The sequence below is a fragment of the Saccostrea echinata genome, unplaced genomic scaffold (genome assembly GCF_033153115.1).
Source record: "Saccostrea echinata isolate AGI-Se365-2 ecotype Australia unplaced genomic scaffold, CSIRO_AGI_Sech_v1 ptg000054l, whole genome shotgun sequence".
Classification (NCBI taxonomy): Eukaryota; Metazoa; Mollusca; class Bivalvia; order Ostreida; family Ostreidae; genus Saccostrea; species Saccostrea echinata.
This window is the reverse complement of record NW_026889803.1, coordinates 20,275,030-20,299,749: the sequence shown is the minus strand read 5'-3', so window position 1 is coordinate 20,299,749 and position 24,720 is coordinate 20,275,030. Positions and strand designations below refer to the sequence as shown.

At 32.8% G+C, this 24,720-nt stretch overlaps 1 protein-coding gene and 1 pseudogene across 1 annotated transcript in view; one reads left to right on the top strand and one right to left on the bottom strand.

Moving 5' to 3' along the window:
* LOC133205261 (zinc transporter ZIP12-like) overlaps window positions 1-24,720 on the bottom strand; it is a 94,767-nt gene that overhangs the window by 53,657 nt on the left and 16,390 nt on the right. The window lies entirely within an intron of this gene.
* On the top strand, window positions 1,296-24,575 carry LOC133204721 (glutathione hydrolase 1 proenzyme-like; annotated as a pseudogene).

Sequence of the window (24,720 nt, the reverse complement as noted above, 5' to 3'; positions counted from 1 at the left end):
GTTGTGGTACTCTTTTCAATTAGGCCTAGGGTAAAACAAACAATGGGCCAGCATTGGGCCAACGTAACGCTCCCAACTCATGCATATCGTCCTTTCGTTTGGGCAAACGTTGCACCAACGTACTCACACTAACTAAAAGAAAACTTAAACAGACAGTCAAGCTTACATTGAGCCAACGTTGGGCCAACATACTGTTACCAGATTAAATTATCAGTTGCATTACAAACGTTAGGCCAACAATGGGCCAACTTTGAACCCCCAACGTCCTTAAAATATGTTGGTTAATCTATGTTGGGCCAACATTGGACCTATTTAAATTTCCCAACAGTATTCCAACTGGTATTGTGTTGGTTGATCTACGTTGGGCCAACGTAAACCCAACGTAGAAAACCCAACTTCATTCTGACTAGGTTTTAAATTAATTATTTCATGTTGGGCCAACATTGGGCCAACGTAGAATTCTTGATGTCATTTTTACCTTCGGTTAACATCGGTTTACCTATGTTTGGCCAACATTGTATCATTGTTATACACCAAACTCAATATTATAAAATTTCTAACTCAATAAGTCTAACGTTGGGCCATTAATGGCCCAACGTTGTACACCCAACGCCAACCATCTGCCTACAACCCAACCACTTGCCAACGTTGGCCCAACATAGTCATGCTATCTGGGTTGTAAAGTCAGAATTGATGTTTGTTTAATTGGACTTTTTTTCACGGGCATTTTTTATTTTCTTCAGTTTCCTTCTATGAAGGGTGGAAATTCTTTTCGTTTCACAATATATAAAGCTCATTGGCCATGGGACAACTGTTGTAAATTACAATGACTTCTTAATAACAATCACATTGTCTTCAAATGGTCATCAAAGTAGTTTTGTTTTGTTTTGTTTGTCTGTTTTTTTTTTCTTTTTTTTTTGTTTTTGTTTTTTTTGTTTTTACAAAAACTTCATATACAGTTTATCAAATATGTTTTTCTACAAAAGCGTTACCTACAAGTCATCAAATAGGTTTTTTTCTACAAAAGGGAAAGATACCATTGAATACGTTTTTTTTTTTTATATTTTGGAATTTATAATTCGGGCATGGATAACTGTATTATGATAGTTTTATGAAAATTTAGATTTGTAATTTCCTTTTGTTTTGATTGGTAATAAATATGTCCTTTTCATTCATTTTGATATACCTACTAAAACGTAATATTGATTATTTTTGTGGTGTTATATTCATAATAAATTTACGGGTTTGTGCAAATGTACACGTTATATACTTTTGTACGAGTACTTGTAGACAAGATGAAAGAATGTATGAGGTATAATGTAAAATAAACATTATATAAGTACTTTTTTTCCCGAAAATGGTAGTGATTAAACACTGATGTGTCTGTAATTCATTTCCATGTTTAATTTAAGCAATATTTTATTCTGTTATTATGAATTAAAAGGGTTGGACAGTAGGCACTGCCTATATAGGTTCTCTCATAGTTCAAAGTTAAAGTTGTACGTGTACAAGTTAATAGTTAAATAACACTGATTTTTTTTTATATACATGTGTAAGTATTACTTCATATCTCACAATCTTGATGACAAATCAAGACGTTGTAAAAAGAAACACAGAAAAAATATCTTGTTATTCTAAATGTTTTATGAGAAAATCTACTAAAAAAAACATAACACACGATTCATTATTTGTATTTTATTGATTAAAAAAACTTCCATATCAAATGGATACAATGTGTATTTGGAAACACTGATTCCCCCGTATAGCAGCTCATGACGAAGGTTAAAGTTTCTCAAATGGAAGTCAAACTCCCAAGGTCAAGGTATACGAATCAAAATTGATGGTACCCAAGGGAAAGTCTTGTCACAAGGAAACACGTGTAAAGTATGAAAGCTCTAGCACCAACTGTTCAAAAGTTATTGCCAGTTAAGGTTAGAGTTTTTCAAAAGTAGCTGAAATCCAAGGTCAAAGGGCAAAAGTTATTGCTTCCCCAGGGAAGGACTTGTCATAATATAAGGAATACACCTGTGAAATATGAAAGCCCCGGTACCAACCCTTCAAAATTTATGGCCAAGATTAAAGTTTATCAAAAGTGAGCCAAACGTCATTTCGTCAAGGTCAAAGGGTCAAAATTGTTGGTACCCAAGGGAAGATTTTGTCACAAGGAATACACATGTTTAATATGAAAGCCCTACATGTAGATCCAACATTTAAAACTTATCGCAAAGGTTAAAGCGGGTCAAACTGGTCAAACATATGTGTACCCATGGAAAGATCTTAGCACAAGAAATACACATGTGAAGTATGAAAGCTCTAGCACCAACCATATAAAAGTTATGGTCAAGGTTAAAGTGTGGTAAAAGATCATTGACCGTCAAATATGTTGGTACCAAAAGAAAGGTTTTGTCACAAGGAATACACATGTAAAATTTGAAAGGTATAGCTCTAACCAATCAAGAGTTATGGCCAAGGTTAAAGTTTTTGGACAAACAGAAAGACACACGAACAGGGCAAAAACTATATGCCCCGAACCTTCGTCTTTATCTTGGTCTTGGTCTTTATTGGTGGCAGGTATTTGCAACCAATAATTTTTTTTAACAGTTTAATTCATTCAACAATTTAATACTAGATGTGATATAAACAAGATGTGACCTATGGAGTTAATCAAGTACATGTTCATTGAGATTTCCTGCTAATAATGTAAACTATAAAGGTTTCAGTCATTTGTTTATTTGCTTTGAATGTAACAAACTTCGAACAAATTAATTTTTCCGCTGATTATTTGATCAACTTTTCAGTCCATGCATAATTATACACTACGTTTTAAAACCGTTTGAACCCTACTATTTTCTAAATCGTCGATCATTAATGCACCAGTCAAGTTTTATCATCCATTATGGCTTCTGTTTTCTTGTCATATTACTTGTACTCAACAGAAGCAAAACCCTCAGAACGTACAATGTATCAAAATGCACACTGCACATCCACTAAATTTATTGGTAAGTATTGAAAGACCTAGATTAAAACAGGAAAATTTTGCAAAGGCTAATTAGAGTGGAATTAAAAGGACAATAAACCGAAGTAAAACCTTTGCCAACATTATTTTAATTTTATATTTGCAACAAAACGCATAAAGTTAAAAATTTTCAAATGTTATGCGTTTTCCCTTTGATATTCAGCAAATGAAATGGTGGGAAATATATATGTCTCACATTTTGTAGATGTTCTTGACTGATGTGAATTTAATTACCATACCTATACTGGATTCCTAAACTACATAAAAATCATTACAAAGATACATAGCGGGTTCCAGTAAATGTTCTACAAAGCCTCTTTCTTTACTCCTCACTAAAATATTAGCAACAGTGGAGAAAAAACTTAAGAAGTGCGGTAATACAACATACATGTATTTGAGAAGTGGTGTAAATCATATATGGTATAGATACTTAAAAACTCCAAGGAACTTTTAGAAAATTTAAAATCAAAATTTTACCAAAATCAATAACTTCAAAACCTACAACTTTTCAAAACTTTATTCAAGCATTCCCCACGATGAATTAAAGACCAGACATTGCTTTTTCAATAAAAATGGAACTCGTAAATGTACATACATTGTTAATGGTCATCTTCAATATTATATTGTTAAAAACATTTGGACTGTACACACAAGTACTGCGAAGTTGATAATAAAAAGATGGTGAAGTTGATTGACAACATTTTTGTAGTTTTTGGAGATTAAGTCTTTCAGCAATCTGTTAGATTTTCCATTGGTACAAATTGCGCCCCGTTATTAGTAGACCTATCATTGTATTCATATGAAAAACTTCTACTTGAAAAGAAGTCTCTTGTACGAAAGCCCAGAAGGCTCATTCGAGATTCGAGTTTCGAAATACGAGATTCGAAATTCGAGTTTCGAGATTCAAGATCCAAAATAACCAATCAAAAGGCGGATTCAATATTTGATTATTCCCCTTTATTAAGTTTTCACTATCAAGAAATCACTGAATATATTGTTAACAAATGGGTCATTTGCTTAATAATAATGCAAGAAAAAACTTTATATATATCAAAACAATATAGAACTGAAGTTTGGGTAATGTTTTGAAAAATATGTATAAAATCTTATTTTCCTCATTAAACAAAACATAGATACATATATATAATATTATATGGTCTTATCGTTGAATTGCGAAAGCAGTATGTCGATAAATTATTTAATATGCGCATTGATGAGGGAGAAAATAATTATTATTGATATGAAATATTTAGGATCGTCTTTACACTGCACAGAAATTAAATTAAGGATACATTTCATTACATTTAAGGGTGAATTTATGCAGTTAGACTGATCTACTATTTGATATGGAATAAAATAAATTCCAGTCTGTATTGTATATATAATTTTTAATTAATTCAAGTATTAAAAGCCTTAATTGAAAACTTATTTTTTATATATTTCTCCTATTGGGATACAGTGGTATATATTCTTTGGCTAATGTGTACGCTAATGTGAAGGCACAGATTTCACCTAAAGCGCATCATTGCCGAATTGCGTATAGGCAAGGAGGGAGTCGCCCCCTCTCAATAGAAGGGGGGGGGGATCGGAGGACCACTTTCTGCGATCTTGGAGACATCTATCATTGTCATTTTTCCAGTGAATATAATTATAAATCATTTAAACATATTTTTATGATACAGAAAATAAAATCTTCATGACCACATTTAATAAAATTGAGAAATTTTAAAATCCTTACACAGTGCTTGGAAATTATGGAAACTTCTTTACTGAATAATCTATATAATTTTTAAAATGTTTTATGTTTGACTCCCTACTAACCCAACCTAAAAATCAAAAGTTTTGTATACTGTAAAGGTTGGATAGGCATAAAAGTGTGGATTGCTAAAAATACTTTTATTGCCTTTGATGAAAAAATATTCTAGTAACTGGTTAATAAATAAGATTTATGATCAACTTTCCCCCATTTTTCCACCAAATACATGTATAAATAAATTTTTTTTTCACATCAAGAAAATGAAGTGTAGGCTACAGCCTTTTTGCCTATATGGAATATACGACTCGTACATCAATGGGAAAGCGAACGCGATTTTTTTATCACTACTACGATGTCTTTCAAGATTTTCTGTGTACACTAAAAAGGCGTGAACTAAGTAATTTTAATACGTACTCCTTTAGGCTATACGATTTTTTCAAAGTCCTAAAGGTGTATAGAGGGTCCATTGATTTGTTAAAATATTTAATTTTTTTATCATTATTAAATACTTTTATATCTTTTTTTTTTCTCTATGGCCATTACATCATGGTTATGTATCTTGCGAGATCCGAGCGGTTTCCTTATAAATAATTATCGAATATATAATTATTTTGCCCATGCATCGCAAGATTGACACTGACTTTGTCTACCGTTGTAATAAAATAAACAACATAGCCATTCTCTCCCTCCCCCCACCCATATTCCCCTTATATTTCTTACCGATATAATTTACTATAGAAAACATAGCAACTTTATGCTTGTGTCCTTTCAAAAATAACGTCTAATAACGTGATAACCCCGGTTTTGTTTTGTTTTTTTTTTTGGGGGGGGGGAGGGGCTTTACAGTGATTTTTTATTTTATTATTTCCTACGGGCCAAAACAAAGACAAATCATTATCTTTATTAAGCATATATATTTCAGCCATCCGTACTTAAGGGGCTGTCTCTTGGTTTCACAAACTTGGTCACTGGTCACTTTCTAGCACCTTTCTTATAAACTATATCCACTGACTTTAACACTCGTATTGGTCACTGGTCACTTTCTAATACCTTGTCACAAACAATATCCACTTTGAAACCCCTATTACTATTTATCATTAATCGCTAGTCACTTGTTTAATTGCACACTAATAATTCTCATCGACTGCAATACGCACCCCCCCCCCCCCTTTGCTCTTTGAATGCGATGAACAATATTTATTATTATGACATCAATCCTGTAAACAAAGTAGATAATACGATATAGATATTCTTGATATAAATCTATTATAATGTTTAAGAAGTTATAATATAAATTTAAGCATATTTTGGAGACAAAAAACCCAATATTTTTTCTAATTTCTTTCTAATATATATAACACTCTTTCTTGCATTGTAATATAATCAAATGACCTCTTCGGTTTGAATATATTCAACGATTTCTTGAAGGTCAAAAGTTAGCAAAGGGGAGTAATTGAATCTGATTGGTTAGTTTGGATCTTGAATCTCGAAGCTCGAATTTCGAATCTCGTATTTCGAAACTCGAATCTCGAATGAGCCTTCTGGGCTTTCGTACTCTTGCTATGGCTTTCCATTCGACACTTAGATATATCGACGTTTTATCGATTTACAATATTCATTTTCATTCTTACGTTGATTCGATATATCCCTCTGAACTCAAAATAAAAAGATACCACAGAGTCTGACGCTTCTTTTTCATATTAGGATATTATACTAGAAAAGACATTAATGGCAACCTAACAACAAAAACTTACGATAAACGTGATGTCTTCAACTTTTCTATCGTTAACTTCCTTTATTTATATAGCAGTATACCATTTTCACCTTCATATGGAGTTCATGTTGATGATACAAGGATATCAACAGTCCCGTTTAAAATTCATATTTCGCAAATTCTATGGTAGATACGAGGGTTGATCCAAAGTTATGTCACAAGTGCTTTAAATCTTTAATTGTCAAATGTTATCAACAAAATTTGATATAAACAGACCCCTTTCTGTTTGTGATTTTTGCTTTAAAATTTATTTGATTAAATAAAATACCTTTTAAAGTCTTAAGATAAACACAGTGTTAGGTATTGTCTGTCGTGCGCATGATTATTACCGAAGTCGCTATGACGTTACTTTTCGGCACTCATTTTCAGTCCTATCTTTTAAACCTCTCACCCGCTTTTTTATATAATCTTTACTGCTTTCTTGCTATTAACCATCTTGTTTTGAGTTTTAGTATTAAAATCATTTAAACTTTTTCCAAATGCTATTTCTAAATTGATTGAGGGGTGGGGGGGGGTGCCCTACCTGTGGATGACGAAGCTCCGGAAGCTCTCAGGTTTTAGGAGTTTTATGGAACAGTTTTCCGACTTATTTTTTAAATATACTTTATGTAAAATGAATGCTATACCCCACAACAAAATTAAATCAATCTTTGGTATATTCTTGGCTACGAGGGGGGGGGGGGGGCTTGCCCCCTCTTTATTCGCAAGTTCAAATGCGTCTTTATTCCATGACTTTTAATAATCTGTCATCGGTACTATCTGTCGTCTGTCAATCTGTCATCTTCTTATGAATTGTTTCCCTTTAAGTTGTTTTGGTAAAAATATTTGAACTGTCCAATGTTCATTTCCTTAGTCATTCAATCGTGCGTAGATTGCGTGTAACATCGAATTGGAAAGTGATGTTCAGTGCTGACTGTTTGTCCACTCGTTTTTCTATGTTTAAATGTTGAGAAAACCTATACCTGATTAAAGGCCAGGCCGTAATTTCAAGCAGTTTTACTATTATAAATCAGGAAAATAGAATAGAGGAAAAAAGTAACATAAAATACCTTTGCAAATTGAAGTCCATAGATAGACAGACGCAAGGAAGACGAAAGTGCGTGGAGGTCAAGCCAAACTTTTAGCTTCACTTAAAGCTTACTCTTTATATAGTCCGACTCTACTCGAGAAGATCCGCACAAAGCGGAATAAACATGAAAATGAACTATCATAGAAAAATTTAAATAATATCTTAATGAAACAACTTTGTAGCACAAATTGGCAATGTACATTAAATAAATAAAACATGGAGGAAAAGTCACTTTGTGTTTATCTTTATATTTTGGAATATATCATATATACATGTATATGAATATTTACATTTTCAAATGTCTTTGTCCAAGATAAAGCTACAAATAAGGCAAAAACTTCATAACTTCATAAAGCAATTTGCTCCTAACGTGATGGAAATGCCTTCTCACTGAGTGCGGCATATTAACATACTAAGCAGGGAATGTAGACACAGATGTCTAATTATTGAATAAAAATTACGTAAATATTGAATTAGGTACCTGGAAAAAAAAATGTAAATATAAGAAATAACTGTTTGCCAAGGTTTTTTTGTTTCATGATGATGATTAAATAGTTTGCTCACGTGGTAATTTTATGCTGCTTCCTGCTGTGCGTGGCAAACATGTAATAATTCACTTGGTGGGACATGCAGACTGAAATTTCATATTGAATAAACGTTCACGTATTGTAGATCACTATTTTCTAAATTGAATCAAGGACTTGGTAGATATATAATTAATAGAGTTGGATCGAACATATATAAGATGAACTTAATAAGCTGGAACATGACTAATTTTCCAATGAAAATGTTTACAGTTGTCAGTAAATGAATGTAAATGAATATGTAACACCAACGTAAAAACTCCCAGTGGACCCATAGTAAGACCGAAAATAATTCAATTTATGTATATAATTTTTCAATTTAACCTTGACTTCATTTTGTGCAAGTTTGTTAGAATTTTGATCAGAAATACGGAGATCATTAAAAAATTTACGCGCGGTATAGCAATCTGATAACGACGATAAAACGGATTTTGACGTCAAGGCGGAGCAGCGATCATACCTAAAATTTTGTGTAGCGGTATTGAGAACTCTTGTCCAGACTAAACGACCTGCTAAAACAATAACAATGCAATAAAACATGTCTAAGGGTTTATTTTCTCATTCGTATATATTATTTTCTTACAATAATTCAACCAGAGTAAGAAACAAAAGCTCCGGATGACCATCAATTATTACGGACTAAATAACGTTGACCCGCGTTGCATAACTCGAAACTGCATGATGCTATGTCAACCTGTATTTGACATTTTGTGTATATTTTACACTGGGGTAGCAACAGCACACGTTTTATTTTTTTAAAGAATCGAATAAGAATTATAAGAGACAGTTTGATTTTTGAAATGTTATATGTAATGACAGAGAAAGTAGATTGAACGCTTCCTGATCATTTCAGAATGAGAATATATCGGCTGACCTGACGTTAAAATGACGTAGCGATGCTGCTCCAGGTCAATAGACATATGCTTGTTTATAATTTCACCGGAACTTATTTAATTATCCTATAAATTAGAAATTTTGTACATTTGTTTTATTTGTTCTTTAAAAAACGTTGACGAATTTTTATGAATTTATCTCTTTCCTTTGTGGAGTAAAAGTATTTGTCTCAATAATTTTCGAACAGCCCTCGTATGTACTTTGATCGAGTTATTTTTGTGCTGTATTTGTACAATTGTGTGTAGTAACGTCGAACTTTTAGAAAGAAGTGGGATTGCTGCTAGTTTTGATAATGGAGAAAGTAATATGAGATTTAAGTAAAATCTTTTTTTTAAATTTTAAATATGATTGTTCTTAGCACTAAAAATTACTATAGTAAACTACAGTTTACTCTAGTTAACTATGCATGTAGTTTACTATAGTATCAAAGATTTTACTAATAGTAAATCAAAGATTTTACTAATAGTAAATCAAAGGTTTTACTATAGTAAATCGAAATATTTTTACTATAAATGTCAAATTATTATATTTTATTTTCTCTAAGTCTCTCATGCAATTTTTTTAAAAATATAAAATGGAATTACAACTTGTATATTCATAAAATATTTTTAAATTTACGTCATTGGTGTGACATTAAAAGGATATCAAGGTCACCAAACTAAAAAAAAATTCTAGAGTAAAGTTTCATAATAAACTATAGTAAATTTTTGTTAAGGAGGGCGATTCAAGGATTGAAAATTAGAGAGGGAACGATAGGGGTTAAATATTTGCTACGAAGGGGTTATATTATAATTTTTCAAAACATATATAACATTTTTTTATTGAGCACATGTTTGTAGATTTATTTTATTTAGCTTTTTTTTTTTTTTTGCTAATTATTGACTATAGGCTACATACATGTAATAATTCGTTTTCATTTTATTACAGAATGTAGAGATAAGCGGACATTTATTATGATGCATGATTATATTGTCAACACATTTTGAGTTTGTTATCTCAAAATGTTTTTTATTTAATTTTTTCCCTTTCTTTTCATTTTTTCATTGTAAATGATGGTAATGTCTATATTCTTATTTTTCTTTATTGATGTGTGTTTATTTTACAACACATCACAGTGTAAATACTGATATGTTATTCTACTATTTGAAAACGTTAGATCTGAAATTTATTGACTCGGTACATGCCTTACGTCGCGGGTTCGAATCCCTCTGTGGTACGTGGAGACTGGTCCTTCGGATGAGACCGTATAAACCGAGGTCCCGTGTCGCAGTAGATGGTGGCATGAAAAAGATCCCTCACTGCTCTATGGCCCTGAGTGCCGAGTATAGGTCAAAATTTGCAGCTTTCCACCGGCAAGTGGTGGCGTCTCCATATGAGTGAACAATTCTCGAGAGGGACGTTAAACAACAAACAAACAAAACTCGGTATATATATATATGTATATATATATATATATATATATATATATATATATATATATATATATATATATATATATATATATATATATATATATATATATATATATATATATATAATATAAATTCATCGCAGCTCATGCTCATCGCAGGCGAGAATATCTGTATCGAGTAACACAGAGTGAATAATTCTTGTCCTCGAAGAAAGTGTGCTATACTGAGGTATAGTTCCGCTTGACTGTGTTTTAGTTACAGTGGATTTGCTTTCTCTTTAGTGCCTTTTATATGAAGAATGAACAGACATAAAAGATAGATAAGTGAAAGAAAATACACAAGATCCTAAAAAATAGTCTATGAAAAGACAAGAATTTAAAAGTGTATAAAAGTGTGGCACCAGATGGATTCGAACCACGACTCAAAAAGTATCTTTGGTGTATATACCCACCTGTTCTACCGATCTAACTATTCTGGCTATGAAAATAGAAATGCGAACTAGGTTTTTTAAAAACAGTTTTTCTTGGGGTTTTTTTTTTTTTTTTTTTTTTTGTATAGGTTTTTGGTGCCCCCAAAAATCCTTTCTTAAATTATTTCTATCATCACAACCTAGTAAAATATCATAATTTTATTTAGGAGCAGGCCTGCCCTGAAGGACATCTAGGCCAAAATTTATGCAAAAATCTGTGCTTTAACAGAAAAAAAATGCTGTTTTGGCCAACTTTGGAGGTTAATTTTTAAATTGTAAATAATAGATTTTAGGTTAAAAATTTTAGACATATATTCGTTAGTTAACAACTAATGAACATTGATTTTTAAAAGTGACTTTTTCCGAGAAACTGTTCTCACCTATTGCTTAATTCTTTTCAATTCTTTCCTATATATATATATATATATATATATATATATATATATATATATATATATATATATATATATATATATATATATATATATATATATATACATATATAGGATCTCCCATGTAGATATAGGATCTCCCATGATTTGTGGTTGGATATGATTTTTATCCAGCGAGTTGTTTGTATTTTATCCCGATCCTTGTCGAGAGGATAAAATACACAATGAGTTTGATAACAATCATATCCAACCACAAATCAGGGGAGATTCTTTTTATGACATGCTTTATACATTAATGTTTTACACTGTTTTTATGTATGAAGCTACATTATTTTACTTCTCTTTCACGCAAAACCAGTTTTGACGTCACAGCAGTTGGATATGAAAAAAAATATCCAGTGAGTGATATCCACGGGATAAACATAGGATAAAAGCAGCGAATATGCACATTTAACTGATAAATTGATTGTGTTTTTGGGGGGGGGGTTAAAAATTCACAGGTGCTTGGGTCTTGGTTTAAAATACGTATGTACCTTATTGATATGTAAAAAATGTACGTTACCTTTTTTACATATCAATAAGGTACATACATATATATAAACCAAGACGCAAGTACCAGTGTAAAAATTAGCTTTTAACGCCCTATGAATGGCCGAGTATTTGATACAAAAGACTGTATTCAGAAAAAAACTGAAATGTATTGATTAAAGCACAAAATTTTACAGCTTTAATTGTATATGAGCAATATTTTATTCATTAATTTTCTCTTTTCATGTTAGCAATTTTATTACGAAGTAGAAATTGTACTTCGGGTTCGTTGCCACGATGCTTTCAGTAAGGAAAATATACACAATATACCGATAAATTTATTAGGAAAACCTACTACACATATGTAATAGTCTTCCGATATATAAATATATTCACAACTTAAAGTGTATCAATGATTTACCATTATTTCAATGACCATTCACACAAAAGCTTTTTTTTATGTTCCTACATTTATAATCGTCTCGTTTTTATTTTTAACATCGGGCTCGATGCTATATGATGTTCTAGAAGCTTCCGTCAATATTAAGATCGGTGAATGACAAAAATCATTTGCACATTTCCCTTTTTAATCGGTTATCAAAACTTATTTCTTTTATGTCATTTAAATCAAGTTTTGATTGAATAAATCAGTGATGACGTTTTATGAAATGAATAAACGATTGATTGTTGTCAGTTTCATTGAAAATTGCCAGAAACTTAGATCCGCCAACCGGAAACGCCACCGTACTCACGTTTTTGCTATTTCATGGCTGTTTATAGAAAATAAAAGTAGACTTTTGATTTAATGTACGATACTTATAAATTACAATGCGAGTGAAATCTAAATATAGTTTACGGACATCATATTGTATCTAGTGTATTCTTAGAGGAATAAGTAAAAACTCTGGTGCATCCGTTTCGGAGTTTATTTGCAAAATTTATTAATTTATAAGTATAGATGTCTGTTTTGCTTGCCTGATAAATTCTTCCACGATGTCGTTGTCGTCGTGAAGAGCTCTTTTTGCAGTTTTTGTCACATCACCTAGGTCAAAATATTTTCTGGTCATATCAACCCTTAAAAACCAGCTCGATAGACCATGAATGCATCATATCAACCTGTTACATGCTCTTTGAAGCTGTATAATAAATAAAATTATTCTAACTTATCTGGTATTTTTTTGATCATCTAGATCCCTTTAGGGTTGATTGTTTTTTTAAAAATTGTTTATGATGATTGAGATCAATATATGGACTTTTGTGAACCACCGACTGAAGATCATACATCCTTAAAATAAATATACACAGTGTTTTTCGAATACTATAACATCTTGTTTTGTCATTAGATCCGTTTTCGGTAACATATATCTTCCGAATATGTAATAATATAACAGTCTAGTATGTAAAGGAATTCGTCAGCTACATGCCTAGGTTTACAAAATGTACATCATTTAATAGTATCTGTTTCCCTTCTCAGCAAAGTTGATAGACGATGAATTGAGGTTCGGTATTTAAAAAAAAATCCGATTTCAACATAATTTCTTTTTCTATTTATCTATTTATTTACATATGTATTTATTTTTAGCTTAATCACATTTATTTATTTATTTATTTATCTATCTATTTGCCATTAAAATGAGACAGCTCTTTAAAAATATACCATGGCATTTAAACTCTTAACATTTTCTAGGCTCTTCTCATTGTAATAAAGTTCTCTTCTGTATATAGACCTTCAAAATGGTGTAAAAATTAAAAAAAATGTGTATCAATGCCGTCGGAAGGGGGTGCCTTGGGGGCCTTTAAATGACCTCAAGAATGCACCCCATCAGAACACACCCTTCCAGAAAAAACCTGGTGACGGCACTGTGTATACTGACATTAGTTCTACTATAGTTACACGTAAATAAGCTTTTATTTTTATCAGTACCGAATCTACTATTTACAAGCTAATTCAGAGAAATCGTGTTCCCGCTTAAAGAAAAAGAAGAGAATGGAAAAACTGGCGAAAAAATACGCAGATGGAGAAATAAAAAAGGTCAACCTTGACCTTTCGGCCTTTGGCTTTAGAATCTACTGAGGTCTTTTAATAAGTTAAAGAATCTCACGACCTTAAGTTTCATTGCAAAAGTTTACAGAAGACCAATGTTATCTGAAAACTATGTATGCAGTATATAAATTCTGACCATTGTCTTTGACCTTTTGACCTCAAAATCGGTATGACTTGGTGTCTTTCTTTTAAGTCATATTGACTAATGGTAAAAAATTTCAATGAAAAACCTCAAAAAAATTTGAGTTTTCAACAGACAACCAGTTTATACAAGATATAAAATTTTCACCTTGACTTTTGACTTAAGAATCAAAAGGAGCTTTTTGAAGTCATAATATGGAGTTAAGATTTCAGTAACCCGATTCTATATGCTCTTCATTCAAAGGCGTTAAGCAATGTCCTCGGTTATTGGCCAACCCTTTCAAAGCTTATTGGTTGATGGCGGGATCGAATTAAATCAAAGAAGCACAGAAACGCAAAATATGTTTAGTAATAAATAAATTTTAATTTGTGCACTATTTCTTCAAACAAAAACTTCATAAATACAGTCCCTGACCCCAGGGACCTATATACAATTAGTAAAAAGGTCCTGCTGAAAATACAAGTTAACATCAACGACTAAATATTATAATTCATTTTGGTAGAGAGTTGGAAATCTTTAAAAAAAAAAAAAAAACCCTTTAAATAGACCATATGGAGAAGTGCAGTTATTAGCTCCGTCTTCTGCAATTTGATTGTACGGTGGTTTGTCAAATACCTAGTTACCCGTTGTCATGTGCATGTTTTTGTTTTCAACTAATTGTCAGCCAGGAAGACGGCCAATAAATCGAAAATTTTAGAACGAAAGATAGCTCAGAATTTTATAACTTGAATAATATTTTCACCAAACTCTTATCTTTTGGGTAACTTGACTTAAGAAAATTAGTTGACAATATTGTCTGCAATTTATGCATAAAAACCAATATCAAAACTGCTACAAAGGCAACAGGCAACAATAATAGGGGCATTCCATTTTGTATACCCAAATGTCATAAAATGTCCGTGCAACAGATTTGGAGGAATATCGAAGAGGAAATCAGCTCTAATTGACTCAATGCTCGTCATTTCCTGTATCGCCGTCATCGGACTTGGCTTCGGTTTTATGTTCACAAATTACATGATAGAGAGTCCTAAATGTTCTCCGTCGATAGAGAAACTACAGATATGCAGCAGTATCATCTGACACTGCAACCTGTGCAAGGATTGGAGTGTAAGTTGACGATCCGACAATTAAAGGATCTTTATATATAAAAGGTCACATGACTTTGAACAAAACTGGTGTTTTCCTCCTGGTTTTGGTGTGTCGCTTTCATTTATTTATTATATTTTTATTTATTACGTCCCCCAAAGAGAGGAAGCACATTGATTTTGGTATCTCTATCGATCGTGTCTATATGTATATATCGTGTTTCACCCGATGGCACCTTGGATTGAAAAGATTTTATTATTAGTATGTTGTTTCCCGCGATTTAATTGAATGTGATGATCTATTCTTGATCCAATGTCTTATTTCAAAAATCAAGGTCACTGGGAAATGAGAACCACATGATGTTCTGGTCTGTCGCTGCTGATGATTCATAAGTGTTTCGTGACTTTTAATCAAGGTCATCTATCAAGGTCAAAGTCAATGGAAGATAAAATATTAAATTTACGTGAATTAATTTGAGTAAACTGACGCAAGACGATCATCCATAAAATAACCATCTATTCAATAGACTCAACCCCATATTTGTTAACAAATGAATTATTTATGTTTTTGTATGACTTCAAGGACATGTCTCAAAGATAAATGTTGATGGCTAGTGTTTTACTTAGACAGACAAACTAAAACAACATCTTAAATTACCTCTTCACATTTTGACCCAACAAGGCTTGACATAATAACTTTCGGTACCCAGTAGAATTCAAAAGTTATTCAATTGTGCATGCGAACTTGTGTAACGATAATATAGTTCTATAAATTGCACAAAATAATAATGAAATGGTTCAATTCATGACTGCATCAAGATTATTAAACGGAGCAGATCTTAAAAAAACTTATGGCAAAAAAAAATTACACGGTCACGAATTTTCTTTTGTATAATGTAAACTTTTCTCAGAGAATAACAGAAAATTTGCATCAAGGGTGACATCAAAGCTGTCATACTCATCGTCAACTTTTTCATATGAGTACTAGTGCTACAACACCTGCTTTATTGCAGAGATTTAATGGGTCGACAACAAGGTTCCGTGGTAGATGCTGCAATTGCCACCCTTCTTTGTCAGTGTGTTGAAAACATACATAGTTGTGGTATCGGAGGAGGCCATTTTATGACTGTTTACCACAGGTTAGCAATTTTAGAAAAAATACTTTTTCCCCTTCTCCTTTCAGAGTTCTTTTCTATTATTACTATATTTCCTTTTGGTGTTCTGCACCTCCGCCATCCAGTATTTTGCTCGTAAAAATAGTTCACATACATTTTATCTAAGTTTTTCCTTTCCTGCTCTAATTATACATTTTAAAACGCGAAGCTTAAAAAAAAAGTTACATCAATATTGTATTTCAGATTTTTTTCAAGCCAAGAGTCTCTTATGAGCGAAACGAAAATCATTTTGCTTTCTAATATGGTACAACAGACACTGCGATTCAAATAGGAATAAAAATGAGAACCATCATACACTCTAAAATTGTTTTAGTTTTATAAGTTATACTTCATGATATTTTTAAGGAAAACTAAAACAGCATATACAGTAATTGCACGTGAAATGGCACTAGGGAGTTCCTCAGAGAATATGTTTGTCAAGGAAAATGAATCTTCCAGCGAAGGTTAGTGAAACAGTGTGAGCTGTTGATTTTTTTTTAGGAATCTGAGTTATTTCTTAAAAATGGTGAGGACATTAGACAATTTTTGGACCTTTATTTCTATACATTATTATTATTATTATTGTACTCTGTAATATTTTACATTGTCCTCATGTACAATATGTTTAAAATGGCTTTCAGAGAATAAATGAACTTGAACATACATATGACATTTCAAATAATCATCAATTGAACGTTCCCTAACAAAAAATATTATAGTTTACTACGTAGTTAATAGGTATGCAGGAGTTCTATTACCCACGCAATCCCACGATGGTAGAAACGCAACATTTGGCGAAAATCGATCATTTTAAGTTTGCATTGAAAAGAAAAGGAATGACATGTTTTGACAACTGAAGAATATGTTCATACATTGTGAAGAAAGTGAGACTGGGGAATTCTTTACGAATAAAATCTTTCCTGATCCAGACACAGGCCAGTCATTCATAATTTGCCTTTTAAAGCACTGGAGGTGAGTTTCAGTCCTCAAGACAATATTACCTTTCATTTGGATGACACACAACCAACAGAGACGATTGATCAGTTTATGACATCACTCTAAAAAATGTAGAGTTTGGTGATTTTTCAGAATAAGTAGGATGTATCCACAAAAGGGCAAAACCAGTTGTAAATGGAATTGTTATGAAAGGGAAAGAATTAAAATTGGCAGAGCTAATAACTAGAGTGTTCCAAGGAACGCATGTGTCGCCTGCTTTGTAGCTTCATTAAAGATGTAAATAAATCTAAGAGTAGCTATTGTTAGCTGTTTATTTACTACTAGCATAATAGTTCATGCAGAAAAAAGCATCCACGCATGATAGTATAAGACTGTGATAGAATCTTACAAAGAAAATATGATTCCCAACCCTAAGATGAATAATTAAATTGAATTTATTATAAATAATTACATATCATTTTACATGTATTAATACGTGTTTTAAAGTCTTTATTCCAATTGTCAGTCTACACGATCCACTGTGGGATACCGATCCCGATGTGTTTTCATAGTATTGTGGTAACTGAATATCATACAGTTTCAAAGTACAGTATCATGAGCTCATAAACATGTATAAATGCTAATTATCAACACCCCGCCTCCCAAAATTTCAAAAGACTTACGTTAAATTAAACTGTCCTGAGTATTTTTTGCAAAGTAGGTCAAAAGTCAAGGTCATCTGAATAGTAACTATGGTATTTTTCATGATGTTTTATGACTATCAGTGCACATGCTAAAAAGCATAGACTTACCTCTTAAATGTCAAAAATACGATGTACATTGGCATTATTCACTGTTTTTTAAAGCAGGTCAAGGTCAAGGGTCACGAGGTCGGTAAACATGGCAATACACAAAAGCCATAGTGCCATGCAATATATGTGTAAAATATCAAGTCCATATCTCTTACAGTTCTTGAGATACAAGGTGTGACAGACGGACAGACAGACAGACAGACGCCGAGTAAAGTGATCCCTTAGTGCCGCTCTGTTCTACAGGCGACACAAAAATGCATGTACCAAAGCCTATGGAATGATATTAGTTATTTAGATATTAGTTACATGTACTTTCAATGTTGAGGTTTGGGGTCCTTGAAAAAATGCAAATTGGGCTCGACGTAACCCATTATGCATTTTTTAATGCTGATACAGGAAACCAAGGGAGAAAATTGTTTATTGTTATATCTTTAAAAATTGGTTCCTATATCAATCTATACTAAAAAAGTCTAACATTTCCAATGTTTTACTGAGCAGTCATTTAAAAAATCGATATTTGACCATGGAGTGAGATATTGGACCGCTTACGTCACAGTGTGGGCGGTATCAGCTAAATCTTATTTGCATTCGTTGGTGTTCGACAGTGACAGAATTGACCGAGATTTAGTGCAGGTAAAGGAAACTTACATAATGGAAGCCAGCACAAGAAACATGTATGTCAAAAATATAAGGTATAACAAAACATTTATTGACTGTGTTCTCGGGCAAAATGCGTTTTGTCGACCCCTCGAATCATACAGTTTGCCTTCGGCCTAACGGCCTCAGGCAAACAGTTTGGATCTTGGGTCCGACAAAACGCATGTTTCCCTCGAACACAGTCAATAAATGCATAATGTTTTATATAAGAAGGAAGTTGAATGAAACTAATCGCTAATACTCTAATACTGAAACAGGCTTGTAATTGCACATGATGGGAACTGATGTTACCTTGTTAATAGACTGTACTCGAGCAAGTTCAGAGGACAACAAAAGTTCTGACGCACAGATGGAGTATGAACTACATGTAACAACCCTGCAGGCATAAAGTTGTCCATAATCCAGGAAAAAAAGTTACATTGCTGATACTTGTAGAGATACTGTTCAATATTGAAGGTCTGTAAGAAGAAGGTGACTCTAAGCGATAAATTTAGCAGCTTTTGTAATTACTATAAAAGAAATTTAGCGAGAGTCCTAACCTTTGGAGGATGCCGAAATAATAGATTAGAATACTTGGAGAGATCAATTTACAAGATAAGATGTTCCTTGCATTTGAGGATGACATATTTTCATACGTCAAAACTACGCACCACTGTATACGTACTATGGCTTTTGATAAGAATCAAGAAAACAAAAGTTTGAAGACCAAGAATGGAAAGAAAAAATAGACATTTTTTTTTTCAAATCATGTCTTCATGTCAAATTGTATGTTCCAAAAATACCTATGCCTTTTTAAATTGAACTGAGGCCAAAACACAAAGAGAAGCGGCTTTCCCTTCTGACATTGTGACATCAAAAGAAACTACTCCGTACATCTAGTAAAAAAAAGATGAAAATAAATTGCATTATAATTAAATGCAAGGACATCACAACTGATCAGACATACATTTCACCTTCAATTTTCTCTTCAAATTCTTAATACATGCCTTTTCAAGGAGCCTGAATTTGCTTGTTTCTCATGTTCATTTCTCATCCAACTTTTTTTTAATTGAACTTAGGAGGGTTAGCAATTGGAATACCAGGTAACATTAAAGGTTTTTATGAAGTCTGGAAAATTGGCGGAAAACTACCCTGGAGCGACCTCTTTCAGCCGGCTATCAAAAAGCTTCGTGAGGGCTGGGTTGTAAATTCCCTCTTAGCGAGAGCCATGCATAAATTGACGGAATCAGATATTCTTGTAAAACAAAGAAATTTGAGGTAACTATAAGTTAATGACCGCGCACAACCATACTACACGAGGAGTTTTCCTTACACCTAAAGTACATATTCTGTTAAACTTACATGTAATAGAGATGTGGTCTTTTTCTTGAAAGGTAACGGTAAAATGCTTCTTAATTGATCCTGGTCAGCTCTTATATTAGAGCATTCCATTCGGTCAATCTGTTTCATTATAACACTACACTAAAACTGACATGTATTTTGAATAATTAAATTACAAATCAGTCATGCTCTACTTCACACTTGAAAAAATTCAATATCTAAAGTTAGTTTTGTCATAGACAAACCAGTACATCAATGTCCAACATGTTTCATTGAAGATGGTAAGAGTCTAGTGAACAACAATTGATAAGCGATGTTACATCAAAACCCCAATATCTGTTTGCCTGCACTCCTTCTCCTTTTTGTGTGCTAGACTAATGGTTACAAATCCTGAAACTTATGAATTACATACAGAAGGCGAGATAATTAAAATACCAGGACTAGCCAAATATTTGAAGCTATTGCCAATGATCCACACACCATGTACAATGGTTCCATAGCTAAAGATATTGTTGCTGATATTCGTGAGGCTGGTTAGTACTCAGTTAAGCATAAGTCAAGGTGTACATATAAATATACAGGTACTAAATAGAGTCTGTTAAAAATATCTATAATGGTACTTTGAAATCTGTGTATTGCTGAATTACCCTTTTAAGACGAAAATAAGATACCAGCCCCCTTTTTGCAGGTGGAATTATAACAGAGCAAGACTTGCAAAACTACGTGGCGGTAGTAAAAGAACCATTAGTTGTAAAACTGACGGACAATTCAACCATATTCACTCCGACACCGCCATCTAGTGGTGCCGTATACGCCATGATTCTCAACATCGCTGATAGTAAGCTAAAATCGAATGCTAGTGTTAAATTTTGAAAACATTTTACATTTTCTTGTTTTTCTTTTCAATTCAAAATTAACTAGCTCTCAAATGCATTTAAAACTAACATGATTTATTTACATAGAATATGGATTTAAGCCTGACAGTGTCTCTACCCTAGAAAAATTTATTCTAACATGGCACCGAATTGTTGAAACCATGAAGTTTGCTTATACAAAAAGGAGTAATCTTGGAGACCCGGACAAAGAGAATCAGAGTTTCAAAGATAACATCAAATCGGTGAGATTTAATTCCATTCCATGGTTTAATCAATGTACAAGTTATTTTTCTTCGATTCATGATAATCTGTTTCAGATATCAGAATGTCATTATGTTAAGTTCTGGAAACTTGAAAATGTACAGATGCATTGTAACTTTGATAGTTAAAATTGTTATGGGTAATCATATTTGTATATACGATGTGATTATCAAAATCCATTCCGTGCACATCACATAAAGTTTATTCATCTTCTCTTTCAGTTGTTATGTAATATGACATCATCATCCTATGCTGAGTATGTTAGATCAAAAATTTCGGATAGTACTACACAGGACACGATCTACTATGGTCCAACATACCACGACTCCTCAAACACTGGAATCTCCCAGTTATCCGTCATAGCGCCAAACGGTGACGCCATCTCTGTCACAAGTATAATTAATTTATTGTGAGTTCTTTTTAATCAATTTGAGATCAAGATATCTTTTGGAATATTTAACAGATAACTGTATCAAGCACCGAGCTAACTATCACCTTTCCAAATTTTTGATATGGTATTCTTAATTCTATTCAGTTTTGGTTCAAAAGTTGTCGGAAGTAGAACAAGCATTATTTAACAATAACATGGACGATTTCTCCACGCCAAACACAGTCAACTATTTTGGATATCCAGCATCCCCAGCCAACTTCATAAAGCCTGGTAAAAGACCATTATCTTCGATGTGTCCAAACATAGCATTGGATGCAGGAGGGCATGTAAAACTGGTGGTTGGAGCTTCAGGGGAACCAAGAATTATATTGGCCACAGCTCTAGTGAGTGTACTCTTTTCATTAGAGTCCTGTGGAAATCCACTAGGATACCCCAACTTCTGGCCTATAAAAATCATTGTTTTGATTCATAACCAACCCTAAATGCAATCTCGATCTGGTCTTGCTAAGAATAATCGAACGTGGTCATCATACAGTTCATCAGATAAGCAATATGTTGAAATACTGGATATTTATGATTGTACACGTATGACGAGGCTCGGTTGAGAAGTTCTAAGATATCATTTTGCCATGATTCAAGAAGATTTGGCAGATTTAAAACATTGAAGATACCTTGTAAACTTCTATTTGCTCTTAATTTCTGTACTCATGCTGTACTCACTGTTATTTTCTGTACCCATGCTGTACTCAATGTTAATTTCTGTACACATGCATGCTCAGCGAGAATCGTCGAGACTAAAACTTGTACTGACGTTTGTACAAATTTCAGCCACACAAGGTGATTCGGAAAATTTCGTCCGAACTTCGACCACTTATAAGAATTAAAATACGTTGAATTAATTCCCCTGTCCGCTTCAACTTTTCGCTTTGGGCATCCTTTTGACTCTCGATTTCTATAAAATGTTTGTTTTTTATCTTTACAATCCAACAAAAAATCAAGTTGTTGATTTTAAAGTATTGTCATATTCGTTTAAACCATTCAAATCTCCGACGCTGAAAAGTTTCTGTGATGACCGTTAACAAAGTTTCCCTTATATTGCTCATAAATTTCATTTTTAATGCTTTGTGCAAAGAATGTGTCATATGGAGGGCGTCTTGAAAAACTTCTGTTTATCCAGACCTTGTTTTCTATGGTATATTATAGTACAAAGTATTTGAAATTAATTGATCTTGACTAGAAGCGTTGGCTCGAGGTTTGAATGGTTAAAAAAATAACAAAGTGAAGAAAGGAATGTTTTATAGTGATTTGGAGTTAAAAGATATCCAAAGCGAAAAGTTGAAACGATTCAAATCGTAACTGGCATTTGAAGTTGGGTCAAGATTTCCCGAATCACTTTGCCTGACATTGGGCTGAGATTCGTTGAGAAGTCAGTACTTAAATTTTAGTCTCGGCTAATCTCGCTGTTAATTTTTGTACCCATAACTGTTTACCTATTAATTTCTGTACCCATGCTGTTTTACCTGTTAATTTCTGTACCCATGCTGTTTTACCTGTTAATTTCTGTACCCATGCATGCTGTTCTCATTGTTACATGTAATTTATGTACCCATATGTTAATTCTATACCCATGCTTTGTAAAAGAAGCCTCTGCGTCGTAAATTGGGGGGGGGGGGGGACTTCTCTGTCATCTTATTGAAGACATGACTTATTTATTTTTTCTTCACTGACGACAGGTTTAAATTGAAAGATTTTAAATATGAAACATTTAATATTTGTGTTAAATCTTTTTAACATGGTACATTTCAGGAAATATTAAGTTTCAACTCTGTATTGAAATTTTTCTTTTTCGAGTTCGCTAAAATTAAAAAGTGATATGATTTACACCAATTATTAGGTCAGCATTGAAACACTTTGGTTTAAGTATGGTATAAAGAAATCAATAGACCATAAACGACTTCATCATCAGCTGTTTCCACCCCATATAATGGTAGAGAATGGATTTGATCAGGTATGTCCAATCATAAATGATATTATACATTTCAAGTATATCATTGAGGGAGTTAGCAACTTTCCTAAGGGCGGGACAATTTCCGAGGCGAAGCCGAGGGATATAGTGGTCGAGGGGATTATGAATAACTGGGAATTAGCTTTCGGAGCGTGTATTAGCTCACTTGACTTACGCACGGGGACTGGTCCATAAACATATATCGATACAAGAGTAAAATCTATAGAGGATTACGGATACACAAGAATTGGCTTCCGAAGCAGGGATTTGCTCAATTGCTAAGTCCATTCAAAGTGATTACTAGGGAATTATTCACATTTAACGATATAAAGTTTATAAAGAAAAAAATCCTTAGAGGTGTTATTATTCAGGTTAACAATTTTTAAGAATAATGATAAATGTATAATTTAATAATTTTTTTTTTCCGGAATCATATTTGCAGTACCAAATATTTCAACTAGCACACTGTTTTGGATAGAAAATTTGGTTAAAGATGAGTAAACTTTTCATATAACGCTTCTAGTACGTTAGCAAACATGTAATGATCTTCCACAGTGTATTTCTTCTATTCCTAAATCAGAAAAGTTAATTCCCCTCTGAATCAGCTTTGTTTATAGGAGTGTTTCGAAAGACTGGTAAATTACTGATTGACAAAGAATTGGGAAGCGCAGAAAGATTGTTAAACAGAAAAAAAACTTCCGAGTAAAACACCCCAATATTTGCTCATTCCATTCCAATAACATAACGACAGGATGGGTTCCCCTCACGTGACGTTTGAGAGGAATAAACACATTCGCCAAACAAAAGTGAGATGTGTACATTTTAAATTAAAATTGTTTTCTATTTCAGATAATAATCAACGGTTTAGAAAAACTTGGTCACAATATATCTTTCTCACGAACTTCTGGTTCGAAAGTCCAGGGCATACTGCAGTAAGAGGAAGGAAACATAACAGCCAATGCTGACTACCGGAAACGCGGAGACCCAGATGGCTACTAAAGATCAGGAACTTCAGTCCCAAATTCAGTTTTACAAATGTACTAAATGACTATATCCAGCTTTCCAAAGTTATCTTTGTCAGGACTTCATGACATCTTGCCTATAATACAATTATTACCTTTATTGATTTTTTGGACAATTAAAA